The sequence below is a fragment of the Mustela lutreola genome, chromosome 3, assembly GCF_030435805.1.
Source record: "Mustela lutreola isolate mMusLut2 chromosome 3, mMusLut2.pri, whole genome shotgun sequence".
NCBI lineage: Eukaryota > Metazoa > Chordata > Mammalia > Carnivora > Mustelidae > Mustela > Mustela lutreola.
Genome location: NC_081292.1, coordinates 72,357,519 through 72,365,329, shown reverse-complemented (window position 1 = coordinate 72,365,329; position 7,811 = coordinate 72,357,519). Strand labels below are relative to the sequence as shown.

General features: G+C 44.7%; 1 long non-coding RNA gene across 1 annotated transcript; it reads left to right on the top strand.

Annotated features, from left to right (window-relative positions):
- Positions 1 to 367: 367 nt before the first annotated feature.
- LOC131828057 (uncharacterized) lies at positions 368 to 6,495 on the top strand. Its single transcript, XR_009352208.1, has 3 exons — positions 368 to 558; positions 904 to 956; positions 6,209 to 6,495. It is a non-coding gene; the product is annotated as an uncharacterized LOC131828057 (long non-coding RNA).
- The last annotated feature ends 1,316 nt before the right edge of the window (positions 6,496 to 7,811 follow it).

The window sequence follows — 7,811 nt, the reverse complement described above, 5'->3', positions numbered from 1 at the left end:
GTCTTCTCTGAACGAAGAAACTCAAAGTGAGATATTTGCTTGCTGACACTAAAGAAGTGAGCTGTTGTGTCCTGAGAGGGCCTGTGAGGGCAATATGGCTGAGAATTGTAAGGGTTTCTAGGAGCTGAAACTGACTGTAGCTGGCAGTCAGCAAGGAATCAGGGACCTAGTGCTATAACCACAAGGACCTAAATCCTGCCAACAATGACGTGGAGCTTGGAATGGGGTGCTGAATTCCAGGAAGGAATGTAGGAGGGCAACATCTAGATAGTGGTTTCGTGAGACCCTGAGGAAAGCTCAGACCTACCTGGACTGTAGCGCCAAGGACACTGTGAAGTAATAAATGTTGCTAAGTTTGTCGTAATTTGTTTACTGCAATAGAACACTACTGTAGTTAGCACTGGGACTGGATGCATAGCTTAGGGAGTCCATACCACAGAGAAATGGATGCCATCACTCGGGGAGAGCCTATAGTGAACACCTGGAGGAACACTTCAAGAGAAGAGGAATCTGGAAGACACCATCAGAACAGAATGGGGAGGAAAAGGAGGAAGTCAGGTCAGGAAAGTCTAGGGGATAAAGGGCTTGGAGAAATGGCAAATAGTCAACTATGTTGAATGCAGCGGAGGGATTTGTGGAGATCAAAACATGGCCAGTGCAGAGATCATGGCGGACCTTCTGAGCCACTTTAGTTGGAGACGTTGCTGAAAAATAGGGAGGTCAGCTGTGGTGGGCTGAGGGAAGAAGGTGGGACAATTTTTCAAAAGACTTGGTGAAAAGGACAGGCAATCTCTAGAAGGAATCAAATAAAAAGTCATCTTTCTTTAGTTCTTCCTCCTCCTGTAACTCCCCTTCCTCCTCCTCCTTCTCCTCCTTCTTATTCTCTCTCTCCTCCTTTTCCAGAACAAGATAGAATTGAACCTATTTGTGGGCCGAGGGAACAGATCCACCTGAGCGTGAGTTTCATAATCTGTTTCATAATCCATTTACTGTTTACAGCTTATAATGTACTGGGCTACAGTTATAAACAAGATCTGCTTCTTACTTTGAGGGGTATGGGGGCAGACAGAATAACGGCCCCACAAAGACGTCCACATCCTCAGCCCTGAAGCCATGAATCTGTTACCTGTTTCATAGCCAAGATGTGATAAAATTGAGGGTCTTGCCATGGGGAGATTTTTCTGGGTTCTGTGGGGGGGGAGTCCAGTTGAATCACAGGATTCCCTACGGGAGGGGTCAATGTCCGAGACAGATTGGCTGTCGTGGAGGAAGGGCCATAAGCCAAGGAGTGCAGGTGGCCTCCAGAAGCTGGTGAAGTGAGGAAACGCACTGTCCCCTCGGACCCCTGGAAGGAGCAGGGCCCCGCTCACACCTCTTTCCCACTTCTAACCTCCAGTATGGTAAGGCGATGTATTTGTGTCATTTTAAGCCCCCGAACGTGTGGTGATTTGAAACAGCAACAATAGGACATGAGTACAGAAGCTAATGGCAGGGACAGCCTCACAGACTCCCTCTTCAAAATGCTCCTGTTGGGGGTGCAAGGGTGCCCTGGGGAGCCCACCCACGGCCTCTGACCACAATCAAGGACTGTCTGGTCCATGGAGAGGGAGGCAGGGAAAGCTCTACAGAGGAGGTAATAATGTCTAACCAGGATTTGGATGGAAGAGCTGATTGAGGCTGAAGGAGGCAGGTGGTGAGGTGGGGAGAGCATTTTGAGAGACGGAGCAGGGGGCCTGGCTGGCTCAATTGGTTAAGGGTCTGCCTTAGGCTCAGGTCATAATCCCAGAGTCCTGGGATCGAGTACTGCATGGGTGAGGGGGGGGTCCCTGCTCAGTGGGGAGCCTGCTTTTCCCTGCCCCCCCCTGCTCCTGCTCTCTCTTGCTCTTCCTCAAATAATTAAATAAATAAAATCTTTAAAAACAAACAGAGCAGCATGGACAGAACCCATAGTCAAGAGAGTGTGACAAGCATTAGAAACTTCAGGAAGAGAAGGAGGCTGACTCCAGTGTGCTCCTTGGGGCCGGGGGACAGAGCTGAGGGCTGAGCTGGTGCCCGCCATGTTCGCCAGGTTAACTTGTTTGGATTGTATCCTGTGGACAAGGAAGCATCGTTGAAGTCTTACTAGAGGAGTAAACGTGACAATTCTGGATGAAGGGCGTGAATGAGCTGGAAGGCTGGAAGCAGGAAGCCCACTCATGTGGGACAAGAGCTCGAGGTTGTGGTAACTTAAATGGAGAGTCGGTTATGGAAATGAGGAAAGGACAGAGCTGACTGTGATTAAGCCAGGAGATGAGCCTGAGAAATAAAACAAGTCCCAAGGGAGAGAGAAGATGGCCAGTCCATAGGCAGCAGAAGAATCTTCAGAGATAGGGCAACGTAGGACAAGAGAGGCGTCCTAAGTTGCCCTACTCTACCTACCTTCCCTCTTACAGGGAGGCGGGGGTGTGCTGGGCTTGCACTCAGTCGGCCAGTTTATGGGTGACACAGGCATCCTCTGGCCATGCGGGGAGCCAGGGCTGGGGCAAGTAAAGGGTTAAAACCTCTGCTTAGAAAAATGAATAAGGATCTTACCAAGCCCAAGAATTTGGTACCTACTTCTTCTAGCTCATCCTGAGCCTTTCTTTTCCTCCCTACTCCATCCTCCTTTGTAGGTGACATCAATACTTCTGAATAGGCTGCACACGTCCCCATCTCAGGGGCCTCTGGATCAATGAGAGGAGGCTCTTCCCTTGCCATTGGCTTCCTTGCCCTAGTTTCTTGGGTCAGCGTCAACCCTGGAGGGATAGTCAAGGTTCAGTTTAGGTTCCGCTTGGCCCTACAAGTTGTTCCCTTGCTTGGCTCCCACCCGCCAGCTCTGCTATCATTTTCTAAGCATTTCCTTCAGGGAGAATCCGATCTTTATTGCTGCTAATCCCTGAACAAGATTGGTTTGCCTTTCTAGCACTCCTGGCAGCACGCAGAGCTGTAAACCCTCCTGCACCTAGCTTTCTGTATGTGAGAAGAAGAAAAGAGGATTATAGCAACACGGGGCCCTTCGCACTGACGGGTAAACTGCTATCAGAGTCTTTGAAGTCAGGAGAGGTTCTTTCCCAGGATCATCTATCAGTAGGTGGGTGGAAGCAATTGCCCCTCCCAACAGGGAGGTAAAAGCCAATTTTAAGGGTGTAAATTATTTGTATATAGGTACTGCTCTTGGTGGCAAAATTATTGGTGGGGTGTGACACTGGGCAAATTAGTGTATTGCTCTATTAGTTCAGAACAAAGTACCAGGGACTGGGTGGTGCAAACCACAGAAATCGTTTTTTTCACAGTTCTGGAAAGTGGAAGTTCAAGATCAAGGTGTTGGCAGTTTTAGTTTCCTCTTCTTTTTCTTAAATTTCATTTAATTTTAATTGAATTAATTCAAATTAAATATTATTATTATTAGAATTAGTATTAGTATTCCCCACCCCCCGGGGGGCGTCTCTCCTTGTTTGTAGATGGCTGTCTTCTCCTGGTGATCTAGCAGCATCTTCCCTCTGTTCATGTGCATCCCTGGTATCTCTTCCTGGGTCCAGACCTCCTCTTCTCTTGACGACACCTTTCAGCTTGGGTCAGGGCCCACCATACAACCTGATTATACCTTCATTTCCTCTTTGAGGTCCTTCTATCCAAATACACTCACACAGGTGAATTTTTAGGACACAATTCAACCCATAACACTTATGCTCCCAAAGTTCCATTTCTTTCCTCTCCTCTAAAAATAGGGATAACAGTTGTAACTACCTCCTATGGGTGGACTGGGTTATTAAGTGAAATGCTACATGAAAACAGTTTAATGTAGCGGCTGACACTTAGTGCTTAGCGGAAGTCTGCTACGTGCTGCTGAGTCTGATGACCACACCCCTCTTGGTGACATTTACAACGAGGGTGTAAGTACATTCTTTGACCTTAAAAAGTTGTCTCAGGTCTGTGTTCCCTTCACTCTACTAAAATTCTTAGCAATACATCTAGAACACATAGGAAATTAGTAACACTGGTTTCTTCTAGAGTGAGAAGTATATGGTTAAGGTTTTAATGTTTATTTTTAAAGATTTTATTTATTTATTTGAGAGAGAGAGAGTACAAGTGTCGGGGGGTAGGGGCAGAGGGAGAAGCAGACTTCCTGCTGAGCAGGGACCCCAATGTGGGACTCAATTCCAGGACCTAGAGATCCTGTCCTGAGCTGACACTTGACTGAGCCGCCCAGATGTCCCTGTTTTAATGTTGTTGATACCAATATTTGTTGTAAAAAAGATTTGAAAACTTCAGTGTAGACCTTTATGTCATGTCCTTCCTTAATAGCTTTTATCTCTAGACTGATAGATTTCATTACATAAAAAATAAACCTTTCTTTACAAGTATATGCATGTTTATGTTTATGCTGATTTTTAAAAGAAATCCTTCTCATTCCAATATTCTAAGGGTATGATCCATATCTCAGTATGTTCTTCCAAGAGTTTCATGTTTTTATGTTTTGACCTTTAACTTGATGTGGATAAATTTTTGTACCTTCTATTTGACAGGGATTTAATCTTTCCATTTTTTCTCCATATGGGAAGCTGGTGGTCTCAACACTATTTATTGAACAGTTCATCCTTTCCCTATTGATTTGTAATTCCTTCTCTATGATGTATTAAAATTTCATAGGCGTGTACTCAGATCTGTTTTGGGGGCTTTTTATGCGGTGCAGGTCTACCCCTGTACCTCTCTCACGGTTTTAATTATTAGGAAGTCTTATCATCTAGGGGGGCAAGTTGTTGTTGTTGTTGTTGTTGTTGTTTTACCTTTGATCTTTGCAGAATGTACTTACCTATCTGAATTTTAAAATCAGTTTCTGTAATTGGTGATTTTTAATTTCATTGTACTAGAGTCAGAGGAAGTGTACCCCCCATTCCCATCCCCTTCCCACACGTTTAGGTTCATGCAGACCAGTGGTCCCTTCCTCAGAGGCTGTAATCTGACAGGTAAGGTGTGTGGACTGGGACCCTTGAGGTTTAAGTCCCCTCAGGTGGCTCCCATGCCTCTGTAGTTCCACCAAAGCGGGTTTGTGGGGGGTGGGAGTGGCAAACTCTCTTTTGATTTTATCATCTGCTTTTCCAGCCTGAATGGCCCAGTGAAACCCCCACCATCATAAATGTTCCCTTTGTAGCTGTCTGACCTGTTTCTCTCTTGTGGCTTAAAAAAATTTTATCTTTATCCTTGGCATTCTGCATTTTACTATATGGATTCTACATGTGCATTTTTGTTTGTGCTTATGTAATCACCACGGTAGGTGTCCCTCTGTCCTTCTTCAGTTGTGGAGAGCTCTGAACCCATTTTCCTTTAATTCAGATTTCTGCCCCTGCATCTTCTCGAACAGAGCTCCCGTTAGATGCACGAGGAAGCCTTCTGCTCTTCCCTCTGTGTCTTTTAAATTCTCGTGCATTTTATCTCCATGTCCCTCTGCAGAGCATTCCAGATCATTTGCTTCATACCATATCCTTTCTTACTTTAACTTTGCCCTGTCATGAGTTTATCTAGTTTGTTAACTTGCAAAAAGTTAATTTCCGTGGCAAAGTACATTATTGTTTCCGGAGGTGATTGGCTACTCTGACCAGTTTTAATTCATGCTTTTGTGGTTCGATTAAATGGATGTTATTTCTTCCTTTACCTCTTTGAGGCCCTTACCCATCCTTATGTTAAGAGCATTTCAGAATGGTCTATTATTCCACTTTGTGGGAAGCAGAGTTGCTTGCCAGACTTAGCAAAAACCAAAAGGAAATAAAAAGGATGACTAGTTAAAATTGAATTTTAAATAAACAATGAATCATTATTTTTGCATAGATATAATATTACATGGATAAGTGTATCGCGTGCAATATTTGAGTCATACTAATGCTAAAAGATTTTCATTGTCTTCCATTGTATCTGGCAATTCCACGCCTATTCTGGCACTTGCAGGGCTATGGTCTGTATTTCTAACAATATCCCCCGGTGATTGTGATATGCATCAAACTTGAGCAGGACAAGTCTGCACCCCACTATCTCCCTAGTTGGGAGGAGAGTTATTCCATTTTGTGGTTTGTTGCTATCTTCTTTGGTGTTAATGTTTTTTCACATGATTAAAAATGACAGTTTGCTGTGGAATCGTAAGTAGGTTCTTGTCCAAGTTTTCCCTTCATTTTTTTTTTTTCTCTCTGTCTGGCAGCTCTAAAAGTTGTCTCCATCTGGTTTCCTGGAACTTCCTGTCCAGAAGCATCTCTCACCGCAGTGGCCTGACCTCCATGGCCATGCAGAGGACCTTGCAGGACCCGTCATCAAGCCAGTGGACAATGTGACACAGGACCAACCTTCAGCTCTAGTGTCATTGAAAGCTGTGCCCATTTCTAGTCGATATATGGTTCCTTTCATTTTTAACTGCACTCAGCTCATTCAAATTAAATGTGTGTGTGCTTGCTGACAGGTTTAAAACAAAGAGGGAAGGTTGTGGTGTTAATGCCATTTTCATGAGAAGTCTTTATGGCTCTATCCTAATTCCTGTTTCTTTAATCAATGAATTAGTGGTGACCAAAAAGGATAATGAAGAATTCTGGAATAGGTTGCCCTCTGTGAGTTAAACTAATGAAATTCACTGTGTGGGTAGGTTTGGCCACTTATGGATAGAGGAGACGGGAAGGAGGAAATGTGTGACTCAAGAGTTTAGGAAAATTCCAGATGCAGGTAAGATGCTGGTTGAGAGAGGCAGGGCTGAAATAAAATAAAAATAAAATCTATGACTCAGGAAGCTAAGATCTAACCTCGCAAGCAATACTCTGAAGAAACTTTGCAGCACTGAACTCAGAATGCAGACCCCGGGCTGTCAGAGATGGTCCCTGAAGAGACTGCCCAGCTGCACATCTACTCAGTGGGCTGACCTTGCCATGAGGATGAGTGCACTGAGCTACAAAGACATTGGTGAACTAGCCTCGAAGGTCATCTATTGCTACAGGCTGAATTGCATCTCTCCAGAATCCATGGGTTGAAATCCTCACTCTCAATACCTCAGAATGTAACTATATTTGGAAATAGTCCTTAAAGGGATATTTAAAGTACAGTGAGGTCATATGGATGGGCCCTAATCCAATTTTCTGAGTGGTGTCCTTGTAAGAGGAAGAGATGAGATTTGGACACAGGCATCCAGAGGGAGGACCACGTGAGGACACAGGGAGAAGGGGGACATTTGCAAGCCAAAGAGAGAGGTCACAGAAGAAGCCAGCTCTGGGGACACGTTGATCTTGGAGTGAACTGTGAGAAATAAATTTCTGTGGTTTAAGCCCCGTGCCGCCCCATCTGCGGTACTGTGTTGTGGCAGTTCCAGAAAATGAATATATCCATCCAGCTCTTTGCCCCCTGATTTCGGACCATGGAAGTAGCCTTATGGTTATGATTTGATCTCCCGTGCAGCCATTATTATGAGGAAAGAATGCAGTCACTAGACATCATGAGAATCCTGGCCGACTTGTCAGCTCTATTTCCCACCGTGAGTTAGTTAACTGGCATTCTGGTTAATGCGTCTGTTTTACAAGCATGTTAAGGATGGTTCAGGCTTTGAATTCTGCTATGACTTGTTAGTCCTGTAAAACGGGTTTCTGGACCTACAGAGGCTTTTTCATACTGGAAATGTTTTGACCATGTCTCCCATTGTGGGACATAGAATAAATATTCAGCTTTTACAAGTGTTTTCTCGAAGCGATGTGCACAGCAGGCGGACCCATCGCATCCTCAACCCTTTACCTGTGAAGCTTTGTGGTCAAAGACGGGATGGAGAAGCA